We start from the raw sequence: 19,498 nt of genomic DNA on the forward strand, positions 1-19,498 counted from the left end.
TCGTTTTGTTCAAATGGCAGCATGAACTCACCTTTGCCCAACTGAAAACAATACAGTAGTAGCTATGATGGGAAAATATTAGCAAGACTTTTTTTCTGCGAGTTTACAACTGTTCCTGGTGTGGTGGCCACATATATTTCCAAATGAATTACTATTTGGAAGGGTGCCCTGCATTTCGGAGATCCTCAGGTGCTGTAAATTGCAGTAACACAGTGTGAAGGGTTGTTCTTCACACTGTCATCAAAACTGTGGCTGCTTTCACATTGGTCTCCCAACCTCCCATCTCAGGAGGGAATGAAGGAAGCAGAGCTGTCTCCTGAAATATGTAGGAGATCAAGTGTAGCTATTTTCATGTTTCTTGGAGGAGCTGGAGGCTGAATGACGTGAGTCTGTAGTAGGAAGGGTGACTGCGGTTTCTGTCACCCATCATATTTAGGAGAAGGAACAGTAAGATTGGTTATTGGATCTCCATGCATGAGCTGCTCCAAATCCTAAGTAGCGATTGAGGATATTCTTAAGTGAGGTGTCTTTTAGTCGGTTATCTATAGTTGGTGCAGTGTACATTATTGACTAGAAAAGCTGTGTTTTATTTGATTAAGAGCTTAGAAACAACAGAGCCCTTTTCCTGGCATGTGCCATGTCTAGTGGCAATAAAAAGAACTTAGATCTGTTTTCAACTTCGTCAGCCTAATTTCTTGTACTGCTTGTTTATCCCAAATAAAAAATACTGAAAAACAACCTTATTTTTTTTTACATGCTGCCAGACATAAGTTTATATATATATATGTGTATATTTTTTTATAGTCTTATTTGATCTGTGATCTTGACTTCAAAATTTTTTTATAAAACATCTTTTCCATCAGCAAGAGAGACATTTTTGAAAGCTGTTCGTGTTTGACTGTTGGGATAACTTTGCTGTGGTGTTTGACTGCTTCTGCCAGGAAAAGACCTGAGTTCAGGAAGTAGCACCGAACTGCTTTCTGCTGTCAGAAGTTTGGAGTTATCCTTTATGTAAGTGGGAGCAGAATTTGATCCCCTCTTTCTTTTGAGAAGTCGATTTCTTTTTTCTCTTTGCTACAAGGCTGCTTTCTGCATCTGTTTACCACACATGTTGCAAAGGTCATCACCATAATTACTAGTGAAAGTTCAAAAAAGAGGGAATCGACCTTTCCTGTGTTTCAGTGAATTTTCATCTACAACTCTTTGCCCAAAGCCAAATTAACTGCATATTTTATCAACACTGAGACAGATTTGGAATGGGAGCTCTTAGCTGGGCATGTCTTGGCCTGAAAGTTTTTGGCAAACTAATGAGTTCAGGGAAGAAACAAAGAAAGCTCAAAGGATTGATTTGTAGGAGCAATTAAAGAGCTCAGTAGTTGAGCTAGGGAGTGATTAAAGGCATGTGATTACAATGTTTGTGTCAGACATAAATAAGGAAAGGAGGAGCTGTTTAGGACAGTGGAAGAAAAGGAGAAATATAGCCTGAAAAACTGCCAGCAAACAAACTGGTGAGATTATCACTTCCCACCAAAAGTTGGAAACCTTACTGCTGGAGACATACCAGTTGTTTTAAATGGGCAGGAGAAGATAAGCAGCTGGGACTCACTCTTCTGGAACTCATGGGATTCTTTAATTTCTTTGATTCTTTAATTCAGATTTAGTGGCAAGCAGGGGACTGCTTGAGTATGTCATCTGACTTCAGGCTTAATATGGGTAATTAAGTTCCATGCAGTAATCAACTGATCAAATCCAGTACTTGTGGATAAATTAGAGAAGGAGGTTTCTTTAAAAGAAGAAAGCCTTTCTCAAAGCCTGTGAATCACTGTAGATTACTTCCAAGATGAACACAAAAAGTTAATGAGGACAGCAAACTTCTTGTCAGTAGGCTCGAATAATTACTGTAAAAAATTATGTCCCTGAAGGAGGGGGGAAAAAACCCCAACAAAACAAATGAAAGCACTAAAGATATTGCGTATGTCTGTATATGCTTGAAAAGACATTAGATTTTAATTTTTGTAGAGGAATGATCAGTGTGCTATTTGGCAAGATTGTTATAGCGGTTAGCTATACTCATTGATGCAAAATCTGTGTCTTGTTTCAAGTCTCAATTTTGCGATTTTCAGCTTCTGGCTGTTGGATCATGTATTACCTACTTTCTCCTGAATCATTACTTTGGTCATGGAGTCAAGGTAACAGCAGGGAGACCAGAAACTACCATAGAGGTATGGAAAAGTAACATACCAATGTAAGTTTGCTCACAAATATTTGAAAGGGTAACATCTCCAGCAGATTTCAGGCCAGATCAGCTAGCATCTTTCATTTTTGGAGTCGGTGTAGGGCAGGTAACCTCATACTGTGTGCTCTGGCTAATGTGACAGAAATGTGCTTGTGCCTGATCCAGGCTGAATTTTTACTGTGATGGAGCTGCTAAAGCACTGGCCTAATATTGGTGACTGGGGGGTCCTGACTTCTGCTAATCTTTAAGTGGTGCAGCTATCTATGATGCTTTCTGTGTTATGATGCTATCTAATTTTTTTATGATTTTTTCCAGTTTTTTTAAAAAACAGTGACTTAAATGAATTCTCTACATATATCTTTTTTCCATTAAACTCAGGAAATGCTTTAAAGGTTTTGTGTTTGAAATAACAGTGCAATGAGTCATTTCAAATCCAGTTTTCATAACTTAGTGTAGGAATGTCAGTAAGTCAAGATAAAAACAGAGGAGGTCCTGTGGTCAATATTAATACTTACATATGAAATATATAAGTAGGAATTCAAGAAATGAATATTCTTTTATTTATATACAGACTACTTTTACATTTAATATATCTCTAGAGTTACTGGCTTTATTTCTCATGTCCTCAAGTCTTTATTGTTTAATCATCAGTAAGAGCATCTTTCTTTATAGATAAAATACAGACATAAATAAGTCTCTCTTCAGTGAAAAGTGTCACAGTATGAATAATGAAAAGGGAGTCAGGTTGGTATTGACAACAGGCAGTTTGTCTTCAGAATCTTCATAAATTTGTTCAGAGAAAGTGTTTATTAAACAATTTCAAATACATGTTTCGAAGTTTGTTTTCCATTAGCAAACAGGCAGAAAGACCATCCATTTCCGACTGCAAATTATTTGCTATGAACATTTCAGTCACATACATAATTCTCAGTAGTGAATTCTCTTGTGAATTTTTTAATTTTTTTAAATTTTTTTGGAAGTTTTGCTCTGTTTCTGTGAAAAGAAACCTGTCTCGCGGTATCATTGACAGTAGTGAAAAATGTGAAGTCATTTATCACAAAACTAATGAGGAAATAATCTCAGCTGTAAACAGAAATAGATAAACAAGAAAAACATCGGTCTTTAGTTTTCTTGTTACTCCCTCTAGACAGCTTGTTAAGTCATATTGAAGTTAAGAGAGTATATGCGATGGAAAGACTTTTAAAGTACATTTTGTGGAACAAACCACCAAAATCGGTGTGATTTTGTTCATGTTTTTTGCTATTCTGTCATCTAAAAGACCCGACTAGGGTATTAAACACTATATATGAAACTTTATATACAAAGTTTTGATATGGGACAGAAGGTTTTTCATATACATCTGATTTGATTTTGCATTATTCAGACAGTCCTTCTGTTGTGGTTAGTGATGCTCATTGAAGTGTGTAGTGTGGCTATTAGCATTAGAAAAAGGGAATTTTTAAGTGGAAGCATACCTTCTTGCCACAAAGGTTCTTTGAAAGCTGACATAAATATTACAGGTTCATTAAAAAAAAAAAAGAAATAAAAAGAAAAGTATCCTTCTAAGAATTAAAAGTAGAGACCCACTGTGTTGCACAGGGAGACAGACTAACCACTGAAGTATGCTGTACTATAATTTAAACCAATCTGCCACTTTTTAGTACCAGTTATTTCCTAACTCCTCTGTTGGGTTCAGGCAGTTATGATTGTATGGCTGAGGGATGGGGAAAACAGGCAGAGGCAAATTATGCTTAGGCTGAAATAACAGCAGTGCTGCTGACAGCAGGATGGTGTGACGGTCACCACTGCTCCAGGAGTCAAAAATTCCCCTCCTGCTGACTTCTGCTTGCAGAAGGGACCGTGGTTCATACTCAGGGGTAATCTGTTATCTTCAAACCAGTCTTCACAGTGGGATGAGGAAAATGACAGTCCCAGCTGGTAAAAGTCCCAAATCTGTGTTTGGGGTGGCAGTCTCTGCAGGGCTGCGTGCCCTCACCTTGTGGTTACGTTTGTCCTGTGTCTGCCCATTTCCATGGAGGCCACTCTTACACCAGACAAGGTTATGGGATGGCAATAAAAAAAGCTTAATCTATTAAAGTGTGCAGCTAAATGCCTGGCTGCAAAATTGGAAATGTAGAAAAGATTTTTTTTTTTTTTTTTTTTTTTAAATTCTGGATTTAACTTAGCAAGAAGATCTCGGTGGTGTCCATATTGCCACTCTGGAGAGTGGACACTGGCATCTTCTTCTCTCCACCTGAGGGCTGGTTTGCTCTGGAAGCCTCCAGCTTGCATCTTGCCCTGCTGGTGTTCGAGGAGTGCCTCTGAGTTACTCCGAGCGGTGGAGCTGGGTTGTGTTTCTCCAGGGTCTCCTCCTGCCTCTCAAGCAGCCTTCTCTTACTGTTTGCTTTTACCAAGAGGAATCTCCAGTTACAGCACATACCACGTTGGCTGTGAGGATTCATATTTCCTTCCACCCTTTGCTTCACTGAATTAGGTTTAAAAATGAAATACTTCTATTCTTAAACTTCCTTCTCCTTTGTTTTGTGTGATGGAGAGCATCACTCTCCCCATCTGTCTGCCTTCCTTCCCCATGCACTTCTCTGAAATTACTCCTCTATTGTGTTCCTTAATTACACTCTTCCCAGCTTCAGGCTTTTTTTTTCTCCTTTGACTTCTTCAAGATCGTGGCAAAATCCCATAGTTTGTATATCAAGCGACTTGCTTGTTATACCTCTGTTAGGTATCTTGCAGCATCTACTTTGCCATAGAGACCATAAACAACACAATATTTAATTGCAGGCAACGCATCTTTTTCTAAATTACTTTGTGCTTCCACGCCATCCTCTTCCATGCCTTTTACCAGTTTTGTGGATCCTGCTGTCATCATTAAGGGGAAAGAATTTTTTTGTCTTTTTACTAAAGAAAGTCCATGGTATAATGCCATGGCTTTATTGCCTCATTGGCCATTTATTTTAAAGGCATACAAAATGCTTCTGTGCTTACGCAAGGAGATGAGAAAATGAAGGGAGATGCGTGAGTAAATGAGAGATAAGATGTATGGGTGTTTGGCCCCTCTCTTTCATATGATGTTTTCTCAGCAGGAAAGACCTGAGAGCAGGCAGTACCCCTGTATCTCCAAAGTGAAACCTGACCCATCAAGAAATGGGGACAGCAGCGAGGCAGTGTGGGGAGGTGAGGGCTTTTTGCTCAGTGATCGGCAGAGCACAGCACTGTGGCTGTTGGTGACTGCAGTTGAGAAACTTAACTAGAGGTCACATTAAAAAAAAATAAAAAAGAAAAAGTGAGTCAACAGGGAAACATTAGGGATAATGAAATTCCAATATGATTAGTTTTTATATAACCCTGTTGTTGCACGTTCTCCATTGCTGGCAGGCTAAACAGAGAGGTCTCCTGATCCAGCTGTAAAATCTCAATGAATTTGTTTTGGGTTTTTTGCATCTTTTCTGTGTTTGTAATCAACAAAACAATCAGATCAGCAACGCTCATTCATCTTGCTAGGATATTCCAAAAGCATCGTGATGTGGCAAAAAAGAAGATGTCTTCACTAGCATAAGGAACAGGGCTGGGTGATGCACAGCGCCCAAAACTGGATTTACACTGATGAAGACCTTTTAGTGAGGGAGAAATTAGGAAGCAGTTTCATCCCAGGTCAGGATGGGAAACACAAATGAGAGGACAGGATTTGTCTGAAGACTAATCCTAGCTCTGGAAAGTCTGTATGGAAGGATACACTGGGAGATGGAAAACAACTGGAAGAAAAACAAAAGTCATATCAAGATGTGTTGTTTGATTTATCCATACTCATCTTCGAATAAGAGTAACCAGTTTCTTAAACCTCTTCATTCCAATATAATAAAGTTTGGTAGGCTTTTTTCCTATTTTACTCAAAGTTATTTAGCCTTAAGACTAATTTTTCCAGAAGCTGACAGGCTGCACGCATCTTTTCAACTTGCAGGGCTGGATTAAACAGGACTCCCAACAGCACTAACCACTCCAACACAAAATCAGGAGCAAGCCAAATCTTGCAGAGTGAACTGCAATTAAATTGTAAGTGGGAGACATTTTCTAGTGGTAAAACATTAGCCAGGGTAACCTCAGTCTGCAGCAGCAGAGCTCCCAAACACAGGAATTTCCCTAAAATGGTAATAGGTTGGGGTTTCTTTTGTGTTTGGTTATTTTTTTTCTCTTCATGGCAGTCCTTCTAACACATAAGAAGAATCTGTGCAATAAGGAAATGTATCTGATTCTTTTGTGTAAACCTCCTTAAAATGCAGAGAATAGTGACTTGGTTTGGTTTGAAAGTGTTATTGCTAAGGTCTGTGTTTTAGCATGCTATTTATGAGTTTGTATTTGGTGCATTTTTCATGTCTTGCTTTAATTAATCACTCTCAGTTTAGTCCGTACTTTATCAGTGCTACTCTAACATTTAGAAAACAGCATTAGCCACAGTCACAATGTGAGAAGAATTTCAAAGAAGAAAAGACTCTTCACCAACACTTGGTGTTGTAAGAAAAACAGAAAATCTGTAGGTCAGTCATTACAGTTACCATGCTTGCATAAATATGAGCAAAATAAATGAACCAGTTTTTTCCTTTGTTTTTTGGGGGGGGAGTGTTTGGGTTTTTTTTTTTTTTTTTTTTTCTGTTTGTTTGGTTTTTTGAGGAAGAAGGTATTCATTAATTCATGTTTGACTTGTTTTATGTCCCTTGACTTGAAGTGGTGAGGCTGTAGCCCAGGAGATGCTGTGATCTTTTCCAGACAGAAAAATTTATCTCAGGTTGTTGGTTGGTTGTTTTTTTTGTTGTTGTTAATGGAAAGAGAATTTCAGCTTTACATTTGAGGAATAGTTCATGTAACTTTTCATTGTTTCAGTGAAGTATAGCATGGTCTTAAACCTTATTGCTAATTGAGGCCATTCAGTATTCAATGAACATTGGTTTTGTTCTTTCCCCAACTATTTTAAACATAGAGTGAGAGTTGAGCATAAATTGATGTCTTTGATGTGGGCTTTCTCATTCTTCATGGTTCAGAGTTGGGAGAAAGGAGGCACAGGCACTACTGCTTTGCTCGCTGTTAATTTGGAGTTGCCAGAATCGCTCAATTTGGGATCACCTAATGCTGAGAGATGCTATAAACTGGCTTTTTTTTAAGCATAATGAGTTAGCAAATAGTTGTAGTCCTTAAAAGAAGGAGAGAAAACACGATAATAATGCAGCATTGAAAGGCTATGCAGTATGCACAACATTGTGAAGCTTATGAGTTTTAATACATTTGTTATAATTTCATGTAGACATTGCAGAAGCTTCAGAATGGGTCACGGATTAAAATCTGTGGCTGTTTATATATCACTTTGCTTCTTCTGCATCTGGCTCTGGACTTTGATCGTGTTAATGTTGCTGAAGAAGCTGCTTCACAAACTTGAACAACTGATCTGGCTCTTGGGCAGTTTATGAAGACAATCTGGACTCGGTGTGGGACTGCTCTCCACCAGACTAAGAGTATGCAGAGACATTAAACTTGCTACATTTTTCCGGGGGTGTGAGATAGAAGCTTTGTACTGGAAATGCAACTTTAAGCCGGAGCTGTTCCAGGGCAGACGTTGCACATCTGCTGCCTCTGCTGAGCAATGTGGAAAGCCTGCAAACACCTCAGCCGCAGGTGAACTCCAACGGCTCAGCAGCGATGGGCTCCTTGAGTGGTTTGGGGGGATGATCCCTGCATGCCCAGCCACCACCCATGTCATGCACTGCCCGTAAATGAGCAAACGAGTTCAGCCCAGCACCTCTTCAGGGTGTCTCTGAAATACTGGAAAGCTTACCAGCCAGCTCTTCGGAGATCTGGCTTAAGAGTAACAGGAAGGTGGTAGAAAATATTTCTCTCTCTGAACAGAAAGCATGTCTAGGAGACCATGGGAAAACAAAGGATGCATCAGCAGCCTTAGTAGAGCGGCTACACAGTGAGCCATCTAACCACGGTAAAAGGTGCCTATGGTAATGAAATCCTGCTCACTTCCCTTTCTTACAGCCCTGTGCTACTCAGCAGGGTCTCATGGCCACAGAAGACTGTTGTGTTACAGCTGGATGGATGGAGGCACATGAAAATCAGGCAAATATTTTTGTGACTGTTGGATGTGTTTCTAAAATAGTGCCTTTTATGAGATGGAAAGGAATGTAATTCTCAAAACAGATGCCAAAAATCCTTAACATATCAACATAATATTATAATTGTGTGTTCTGTTTCTGGGGATTCTTACACCTACATACCAATAAATTGACTGGGATTTTCTTTTTTATTTCAGATGTTTCAGTTACTTATTTAGAAATAGTACACACAACACTATAATAAGTGCCTGGTATCTGATGGGTGGTTGCCGAGCCTATCATGTTTTTAAAATTGTTTGCATTTAGATGGATCTAATGGAAAGTGCACAGTGCAAGACCAACTTAAAAATAGTAATAGTCTGTAGTTTTGACAAGTGCTTTTTCCTTCATGAAAAAGCTACCTTTCCCTAGCCCATCCTCCCCAGTTTCTGTCTACTTGTAGGTGTGTGGGAGAGATGGGGGAAGCACGATGGCTCTGGAACATTTGTCTCCTCGGGAGGTGGAGAGGACTCCAGCCTCACTGGTATTTTTCCTCTGATTTAAGAGGAAGGTATGTTATTGGCTAGATTATTGAACCATGAAGATGATAACTCAGGTATTTGGCAGTACTTCTAAGATTGTTTTTCAGACATCTCCTGGAATAATTTCTTAATTTCTGAAAGAAGGATTTCTCCCCCACCCCCAAATATATGAACTTGTTTTGCTGCTTTAATTTTCAAATGTGTATATTTAAATCTCAGTTTCAGAGCCATCCCGTAAGTATGAATATATATAATATATATGTTGATTTAATATACTTTCCCTTTCAGAATTACTGAGCATACACAATAAAATTTAATTCCTTTGCGAATTTACTATGTGACCACATATTCAAGGTATTCTTTTCCTGAAGAATATATTTATTGCTATGTAGCTCTAGTATGATATTTTAGGAACAAGAATTTAGCATATAATTTATTGTATAGCTACTTACAAAAAAGCAAATGATGGAGATGAATAGCCAGCCTCTGACGTTCTCAGAGCTCCTTAACGGTAGCTGAGTGCATGAACATCCCTGCTCGGGTTCCTGAATGGTTTGTAAATAGCAGAGATGGTATTCACGATTGGGAGAGGTCTGACTTTAGTTGCAAGCGTTTATACAGTCAGTAGTGCAAATGCACTTTTACTGTAGACTTTAATTTGCTATGGCTAAATCTATCTTCTCTTTCTGTTGTAAAAAATTACAGTTAAACTGTATAGTAAAAGGGTATTTATACTACTGGGTGCATAAACGCTTAGGGTCAAAGTTATAATTCAGGTAGGACTGGGAGTCGGGGAAGGTGGAATGGATTTTCGGGGGGGGGGGTGGTGGTGGGGGTGGTGGTGGGGTGTGTTTGTTTCTTTGTTTTCCTTAACTGATCTCACTCTTCTATGGATACCTTTAATCATGTCATTTTTCCCTTTTGTCCTAGGTTGTTCTCTATGTATGTTACAGACCTCACTGTGTCAGTCAGATAATTGTGTATTAGGCAGTTTGATGTGTTTTTTAGTAGTAAATTGAATTATAAATTTTCCTGCTCTGCAGCCGGATGCGGTCATTCCCCCTTGGAATAATTTGCTTTTCACGGTTTTGAGTGCTGATTTGTTACTGATTTCAGAACCAAATCAATAAGAAGAAACAGACAACCTGATAAATTATAATTTCTTGGAGCATAGCACAGGGGATGATGAAATGCTCATTGAAATAATATAATATTTTGAGTAGAAAGTTCTTTTGAAGACAACAGTCTTGCATGGGGAATTTGCTTTCTGGCATGCTTTGCACTGTACTGCAAATCCTTTCGTTTGTGGCAAGTACCACATAAGGCACACCTTCCAACTTCAATGTAAATAAAAATAGTGATGTAGCATTATTTTACATTGGAGATTGCAGTTGTGATTAGAATCCTGTTGTGTTAGCTTTTTTACAGAGAGGGACAATCTGTTTTATGATCTGGTATGGCTGAAAAATCTTAAGGGCAAGAATGCACACAAAATCATAGGCAAAAATGAGAACTAAACCAGTATTTTCAGCTCTAGAATAGTGCTTAAAGTGTTTGTCCACACTCCTTAAACCAAAGAAAAGTAACGGAAAAAACATTTCATTGCTAAAAATTATCAATAATAGAGAAAGCATGGGAACACGTCAGTTTTACTGAAATGTCTATTTTATTGGAGAAAAGTAAGGGGTAATGCATTGTTTTGACACTGTGAAAAATCTTAATTTTCATTCCAGAAAGGTTTTTTTTTTTAATTGTGAAACTTACTTTTTGTCTTCTGTTTAAAAAAAAAAAAAAAAAAACAAACCAAAAAAACAAAAATCACCCAAACAAAACAAAAAAGCACACCCCCCCCCCCCCAACACCAACAACAAAACCACAAAAGAATGCAATTTAATGTCAAAAATATTCAGATTTTTGCATTTCTGTTTGACTCTTTTTCCCAGTCTGAGATCAAACTCTTGACCCTTCCTGGAAAACAGAAAATTTGGATTTTGTCTTAAACAGCGAACCACACTCTATCCCTCAGAAATAGGGATGCTCTTTTTTTGCTTTGCTTTTGCCAACTCAAAGTAGTTTTGTAAACCAGTCGGATTTCACAAACAATCACAAAAGAGAGAAGATGCTCTCCTTCGGGCTCTGCTGCACTCGGGAGGTGAAACATCTGGAGATGCTCCAGCAGTGCGACAGGCTGTCCCGCGGGGCAAGGGCTTGGGACTGGCTGGGGCTGAGGAGCTGTGGAACTGGGGGTCCCAGCCCTGCCCGCACTGATGGCTGCATCAGCCTGCAGATGCAGACATTGCCAGCTGCAGAGAATTTTGCCTGTTAATACTTACAAACAAGGAAATTACCTAATGTACCGCAGTTTTAGCTGCGGCATCAGTTGATAGATGTCTCTTTAATAATTTGTTCACTGTGACCGTGTTAAGAATATGTTGATCTGCAATGTGACAGGTATTCTGCGATGGCATGGCATGTTTTTTTTCAGTATCTGGCCCGGCTTCTCAAGGACTTAAGGGGTCAGCCACTGGAAAATAATTTAGTCTTGTAAGCTTGTGCTGATCAGAAATTCCTGTGGAAGCCTCCTGTGGTGTGTTTCTGTTCAGAGTTCTGTGCTCCTGAACTAAAACCCCTGTGCCAGCCAGACTAGCTCCAGAGCACGTCCAAAGTTCATTTAATTATTCCCTGCACAGATTCTGAAATAGTTTTTCTGGAATTTATTTAAAACCAGCATTTGTCAAGTTTCTCCCCCTGTGCCTGCAATTTTAATTCTCAGTTTATAACTCCATTTGGAGATTGCAAGTTTTGGAACTTGTGATCTAGTAAAATTTATGCCTTTGCATGTGACATGTTGAGCTAAGTGGCTAAAGTTTTCCATGTCAGACAAATCTGGATTTCCAACAAGCTATTTATCAGCTTGGACTGGAATGAAAGATCTTGTAGGAAAGAAAGTTAAACACAGCTTTCAGCTGATAAATAGTAAGCCTTTGTATTAAATCTTAGTGTAGAAATTTTAATAAGTAGCAGATGTAATAAATCTGTTTAATCCCTGAATCACATAGTATTGCTTTTCAGTTTAATTATTTATTTATGTGGAATTCAGAAGAGCCAGAATGAGCTTTTGATCTTTTGAATATTGACTCTATATCCTGATGCCTTTAAGAAATGAAAATAATTAGTCTGCTTTTTGCTCATAGGGCTTGCTACGAAACAGAGTACAATTTCTTCTGATTTCAGACCTTGACCCCTTTTCGTCCAGCTTTTAAAAAATCCTTACAAATGTACACACTTGTATTCAGTCCTGTTACTCATCTTTTCTCTCTGTTGTGCTTAAACTGGAGAATGTTCTTTGGGCTCTCTCTGTCTGTTACCTATTGATAAGTCTATTCCCATTTTCTTTCCCTGTTCACCTACGGGATGTTGTATGTCTGTACATTACTGTAGATTCCTTATAATATCTATTTGTGTATTCACACTTCAGATCCTGTTGGAGGAAAATTTGCCATGATGAACTTCTCATAGTAGTTTGTGGTAGTTCACATGACAGGAAGAGTCCTGAATAGGAGCACCAGCAGCACATACAGCTGATGTACCTGCTTCGTTCTTGTACAGGTGTGAGATTAATTGATTTATTACCTGTTCAAAATGAATGAGCATGTTTAAAAGAAGCTGGCTGAGCAGCTGTGCAGTTGTTTCCTTGGGAGGAAGAGCACATTTTACATGGGGCTGACAGATGCCTCATGGAGTCCGAAGGCAGATTTCGGTGCTGCTGAGGGCTGATTCACAGTGGTGTCAGTAGGACTGCAGTGTGTTGAAGGATGTTGATGCAATGTTTGCCTGTTCGTCAGAAGGGTGGCAACCTTCAAGCTGGAGAGAAGCTGTATTCCCGGCTGGATAAGCCTGACTCAGAGAATTAAACTGAGCATCCACAAGCAAAGCTTAAACCAGGCAAAAGGGCAACAGGTTGTAGGAATGTATATGTTCAGTGTATGTAAGGAGGTTGACGGTTGTTGCTGATTGACTGACCTCAAACAGCAGGGAGGTTGCAGAGGTGATATTCTTAAAACCTAGGCTATGCTTTGTTTATGAGCTTGCCCAAAGAGAAACCCCATGAGAAGTAGCATGGCTTTGCCACTGAAGCTCAGGAGGTGTGATATTCAGCCTATACACTTCTTGACTTCATTTTTCCAGGGTTTTTTTTTCTTGTTTTCTTCATGCTGTGGCATTTAGTTTGACTGACATTTTCAAACGTACAATAATGGAGATTTGTACTTTTTAACCTTAAAGAAAAAAAAAATAGGATGGTTTAAGTGGGCTTCTGTGGAATTGATGTTGTGTCAGAGCTGAGGGGGAAAAATAATCTCCGTTCAAAAGCAAGAAGACAACTGAGGAATGTGTGACCAGTGATTGCATAAAGTTTTTCTCTGAGTTGGAGCTGACACAATAGCTGGTGCTTGGGATTGTGTGCAATCTTGGATTTTCTTTTTCCTTTCTTTTTTTTTTTTTTTGGCTACTGCATCTTTTTACACTGTTAAGGTTTCTTGTGTTGCCATGTGGACACTTTATTCTATTGTACTGCGCAGCTTAGCTTTTCCTTCCCTGTAACATTGTTTGTATACAATTGTGGGCATTTGTGTGGGGGTTTTTTTGGGTTGTGGTGGGGTTTTGTTTTTTTTTTTTTTTTTGGAAGAGAACTGATATCCTTCTGAGTTTGAAGATTTATGCAGGTGTGATTGCTGACTCAGATGGCACTTGGTGACACTGTCTAACCATTTAGAAAATAAAGAAAACTTATAAATTTGTGAGGGAGGTTTTTGGAAATCAGAGAGTAACAAGTGCAGCTGTTGTCAACCAGTGATTTAGAATATACTGCTCTGGCTTTCTAAAGCAGTGTCCTGCACAGCTTTGAACCCTCTTTAAATGTGTCCATGCTGCTCCCAGCTAGGGCCACATCTGTGTGGTGCTGAGTGGCAGGCACTGCCAAGTTCCTACTTGGCATTTTGTGTTGTTTTTGTGGTGTGGGTGGGTTTTTTGTTTGTTTGGTTGGTTTTGTTTTTTTTTTTTCTTTAATCCTTACACTGTGGGGAATTTTCTCTTGTGTTTTCCAGTGTAGCTCTATCTTAATCTAAAACGGTGCTAGACAGTTCTGATCACCTTCCTCATTTCAGTAAATTTTGTTTCTGAAGCAGCAACCGTAATGACTTCTATAGCAATGAGTGTTGCAGGAACACACTATTTGCACTGCTAATTGCACAGGGATTGTATTTATGCCGCTAACTGTTTGAAAAGGAATGAGCTGCCAATCCGTATTTTTCCTTTTCCAAAGAATACTGGATCCCAAGCGTAATATTACTGAGTAAAACTTTGATTAGCAGAAGAGATCCTTATCTGCCTTGGATTTTTTGGATGAACCAGTGAGTATCTGTGAGAGATCAAGTACTGTATGTGGTGGTGATCTTTCTAGGATCAACCAAACACAAATATAAAGCACTATAATTCGTCCTACTTTGGGGCAAACTGAGGGAATTTGATCCATCTGGCTGAGGTAATCTGCTAAGGGGAACTTTGCATCTGGTACAAGGGTATTTTGTTTCTTTTTGGGTTTTTTTTGGTAAACTGATCCAGGTGAAATAGCCAAAAAATACGTGTTCATTTTAACAAGGCTGAAGTAGACACACAGTGTTTCTGTTACATGAAATGAGAGTTTTTTCCACAGCATCTGGAAACAAGCAAGTAACCAAGATGGCAGTAGGTATTTTCTGAGCTTGAGCAGCCTAGACTTTTCAGAATGGGTTTGTGGGAAATTGCACAACACAGAGAGTAACCATTTGGTAATTCTTTAAATTCCTTTTATGTAAAGAACAGGAAAGGAATTACAGTAGGATTTCTGTACTGTCCTACCTGGTGATGTTTGCAATTATGTAACTTCACGGCTCTTTGTAGTCCTCTGGAGTTGAAATTCTTGAACTGTATTTATGACAGGTGAGTAAGGCTTAAACACTTAAATTTTGCTTCTGTTGATTTCAAATTGTAGGCTATGATGAAAACTGGCAATTAGCTCTGTCGTCTTGGTGTCAGATGTAGGAGTCTCAGACCTATCTTAAAAATGGGAGTTGATTCATGTTTTATTTGTCTTTCTAGAAACTAGAAATAAGAGCACACATTTGTTTTTTTCTTGCACTGAGTTAGGTGCCAATAGTAGAAATAATACTGTGTGGTTTCCTTTGGTGTAGATATGCTTTATGTGAACTTTGGAAGCTCTGTAAACAAACAAGATAAATTACATAAGCATTTAAGACTGAGTTACTGATACGGCTGTATTGTGTTCTCACCATTCCTTTTTCCCGTCTCACTCACATTCTTAAAACGCTCTGAAGACCCCCTGTTTCTCCTTGCTGCAACTCACTTACAGACTCTTATCACCGTAGATGATGTCATTCCCACTGACAACTACTAGATGGGGTTCAGAAGCAAATTCCAAATAGAATGAAGTCTTACAAAATTTGGACTAGAGACTTCAAGCCTGTCTCATCATTGAACAGAGTCATATTTGAACAGGGAGCCTGCAGCTGAACAAGTGACAAGAAGTGTGTTGGTCTTCACAAAAATGAAACGATTGTATGGAAGATCTCAGCTTCTCCTTTGCAGTTATAAGTCCTTTTTCACAGACATTCTTTGTCTTTGTTTTCCCAACTGATCTTCTCGGCAGTGTTTCTGTTCTGACATGTTGCAGCTGAAGATCAGATAGTCTTGCTCTTTTATTTGTATTTTTGGGCATCATCTTTGCTGTCTGCCTATATTCATATATAAAAGTCCTGATACCCTAAATTATCAGATTTAGTAGAATGTATATCTGCATCTTTTAAAAACTATGTTTTTTAAAACTTGCTGTTTTCTCTTGGACTCCCACTCCACTGACAGTATCACAAATTTAACATGTAGAAATAAGCTGGTTTATACAAAATAAGGAGGTTTTTTTGAGGAGGGGGGTTTTAAAATAATGTGGGTGGTGGTGATTAGTAGAAAAGCACAGAGCCAATATAAAAGAAAAATAGGTTAATATACTGACCACGGTGTGGTGGGTTCATCTTGGCCAGCAGCCAGACACCCACCCAGCCGCTCGCTCACTCCCCCTCCTCAAGAGGACAGGGGAGAAAATACGATGGCAAGGCTCAGCTGTCGAGATAAAGTCAGGGAGGCTGCTCACCAGTTACCATCATGGGCAAAGCAGACTCGGCTTGGGGAAAATTAATTTAATTTGCTGCCAATTAAAATAGATTTGTGTAGTGAGAAACAAAGGCAAATTAAAAGAACATGTTCCCCCCATCCTCCGCCCCTTCTTCCCAGGCTCAGCTTCAGTCCTTCATTCCTGAGTCATCTACCTCCCTCCCCAGCCCGAGCAGTGCAGGGGGATGGCGATGGGGGGTTGCAGGCAGTTCACAGCAGCTCCTCTCTGCCGCTCCTTCCTCCTCATACTTTGCCCCTACTCCAGCATGGGTCCTGCCCATGGTCTGCAGTGCAGAATCTTTATTTGTTTGCATGTTCATGTGTTCTTGCTCTGGGCTTTATAACTTAATTTCTTTGTAAAAGAACCTGAAATCGAACAATGGATAAGATATCAACAGCTGGAAGTTGTGCTATTGTCAGCAAAACAGTAACAATTTGAATACAGCAGAGTTGCCTTTTTCTACCTGTTTTGAATTATAGAAGCATTAGTGCATTAGACCTTCTGCCTAGTTTGCTTTGCTTTTCTCTTAATATTTCTTGCAAATTAAAAATGGAAATGTAGCCAAACAATTCTCTAAAGGTCACTCCTCTCATTTTAAAGTTAAATGAAATACGCTAGAAATGTTTTACATGTGAATATTTACATATAGCTTTATTCTTTTTTTTAAAAAAAAAAAAGTCAAGTCTGAAATTGATTTGGTTCCTTTCATTATGGATTTTTCACCAAGAATTATATTAGGCATGGTGTTTGCTTTTCTGAATGAAAATTAAATTGACTTATAAGCATTACATCATTGTACAGATACTTCCAGGAGGTGGTGGTGGTTGATGAGACTGGCGAACACGGCCCTCCTACCACCAGCTTATTCCCTTATTGCAAATAAGAGGTATTCCAAAAAGAGTAAGTCTTGCTCCAAATAAAAATTAAACATTAATTCCGTAAAACATTCACCATCATTGCTGCAGTAGGTGGTAATAAGAATGGCCTGGTGGTTTTTTTCTCAGTTAAAGAGTTGAATCCTGTGGCACGCAGGGTGAGGGGCTTGGACCAGCCCCAAAATAGCTGGCTAGGGTGCTGGCAGTGGGGCTGTGAAAGCCAGGCTGCCACCATGTGCTGGGGAAAAAAGAAAGTTGCATCGGTGCTCGGAGCCAGCGCTGCCTGCTGTGGCTACCTGTGACACTGCTGGCAGCGCGTCTCAGCGCAGAGATCCAGTTCCCCAAAGAGATGGGACACAACTGTCTTTAGCCATGGCATAAGTTACCTGAATTACTTGGGGATATAGCTGTGCAGACTGCACTGACAGTGAACCTCTGTCTCAACCAAGTACTTCAGATTCAAAAGAGGTGTTCCCTATAATTGTCTTTCAAACCACTCGCATTTCTCCATGAAACTCTTTCTCCTTTGCTCCTGGAACAGAACTGATGAAAAGTTAGGTGTTGCCTGATTAATGTTTTTACCATTTGCTTCTGCCCTTCCTGCCTGTCTGCATCCGTGGTTGTGTCTTGCATTATCTATCCCCAGCTTATAAACTCTTTGGAGCATGCCTCATCTCTTTGTGTGGTAGGGCTTCCCCCTCCACACTGAGTGGTGCTCAGAGAAGCTCCTGAGGCTTCGTTCTGATCGTTTCCTCCCTTTGGTAGGAAATTCCTTCGGTGTCATGACTTTGACAGCTGGCCTTTTGCAGCATTTTGTTTTTAAAATGTACCGCTTAGTAACTAATCTCAAATGAAAACAAGGCAAGTCTGTTATATAGTAATATATAATGAATTGTGATATGAACAAAGAATGTATGTAAGCTCTACACTTGCATAAAATGGCCTTTCTTTGGGTCAGCTTTGTGCATAGCGTTCCTCCTGTGAAGCTGCTTTGGGTAAATCAAGAAACTAAGGTTTTGATTTGTGAAATTAAGTGAAAGACAGGAAAATAACTGCTTGGTAGACAAAACCGAAGTAATAACTAGTAATAACTCTGGCTTGGCAATAAAATGATTGACTGATTTAAAAAAAATAAAATCAAATGGAAGGCATTTGTGCAGTGCCAAAACTGAGGTTATCTATTATAACTCTGCTATAGATTCATATAAAATTAGCAAAAACTCTCTCATGCCACACATCTTTAAATAGCTTTGCCTTTGTGTGCGCATACATCCCTTACTGTTCCTCAGAGCATTTATTTATTGATGGGGGCTTTGTAAAGGCAAGAGAATTGGATTATATGTTATGCTAAACACGTTCCCATATTACTGTTGTTTCACTGTACTGCTTAAGCTCTCAGTCAGAATTTTAATTTTGTGTATATTTTTAAGAAACATTCTTTATTTTCAGGTAAAAGTTTGGAAAAGTAGCTATTTTTTTTTTAATTCTGACAATCCAGACTATTCAGGATGACCTAAGGAGAAATGTTATTTGAAAATTGAACTTCACACTTAGCTTTTTCCATTTGTGTTTTCCTTTCCGCAGAAAAAAGATGCACAAAGATAGTTTCTGTGGGTTTAGGAAACAGATGATAGCACACAAAGCCCTGTGTTTATATGCACTGTGGTGTTTTGATTTTTAATTAATGGTGTTTTTTGAAAACTTCAAAGCAGGTCAGTAGAGGGGTGAGCTCAGGTAGTGTTTGATGTCAGCAAGTGAAAATGGAAGAGGGTCATCTCTGCCCCTTATTGTGTGTGTGAGGAGTGGGGGATTGTATCTATTTATTTGAAATTTTCTTAGCTGGTCTTCAAATGAGTTAAAAAAAAAAAAACAAAACAAAATCCAAAAAAAGGCAAAAAAGGAGGAAAACATCTAATCAAAGCTTCTCAGTCAACTAATGACGTCAAGCAGTAACCTTCTCTTTCTCCCAGTATTTCCTTTGGACTATAAACTATTTAATACAGCTAGAAATTACCTCATCCATCATAGATAGCAATGTAGCCCTTTTCTGTGTTTTGCTACGTGGTGGACTTATCAGTGCTGGGCATGGGAAGGAGGTGAAGAATAATATCCTCGTTAATTGAATTTGCAGATTGGAATGTGGGGAGGAGGAACGGCCCGTGCTGGTGCCCGGCCAGCACCCCAGGTCGTCAGCCTCCTGCTAATGAAAAATGCTTTAATGACTGCACCGACCAGGTGCCAGGATATGAAATACGCGTATTTGGTATTGTACTTGTGTCTAACGTGGATTTTGAGCTATGACAGTAACTTAATATAGGGACATGACCTGCACGTGGTCTTGCTCTGTGCTGACTTGACTTTTGCGTGTGAGAAAAATGAGCTCTGCTTGAGTGCATGGGGTGGTGAGAGCGGGTGTCGGGCATTATCATGGAGAAATAAAAGCACTTCTTTACCTTGTGGGGATTTCTTCATATGCCCTTGCTGTTAGAAAGAATAATTTTGCCTTCTGATGTCGTTTT

At 39.2% G+C, this 19,498-nt stretch overlaps 1 protein-coding gene across 2 annotated transcripts in view; it reads left to right on the forward strand.

The window, feature by feature from the left end:
* Nucleotides 1–19,498, forward strand: part of LOC142405425 (putative acyl-CoA dehydrogenase 6) — a 94,658-nt gene that overhangs the window by 39,232 nt on the left and 35,928 nt on the right. The window lies entirely within an intron of this gene.

This window comes from Mycteria americana, chromosome 2 (genome assembly GCF_035582795.1).
Source record: "Mycteria americana isolate JAX WOST 10 ecotype Jacksonville Zoo and Gardens chromosome 2, USCA_MyAme_1.0, whole genome shotgun sequence".
Classification (NCBI taxonomy): Eukaryota; Metazoa; Chordata; class Aves; order Ciconiiformes; family Ciconiidae; genus Mycteria; species Mycteria americana.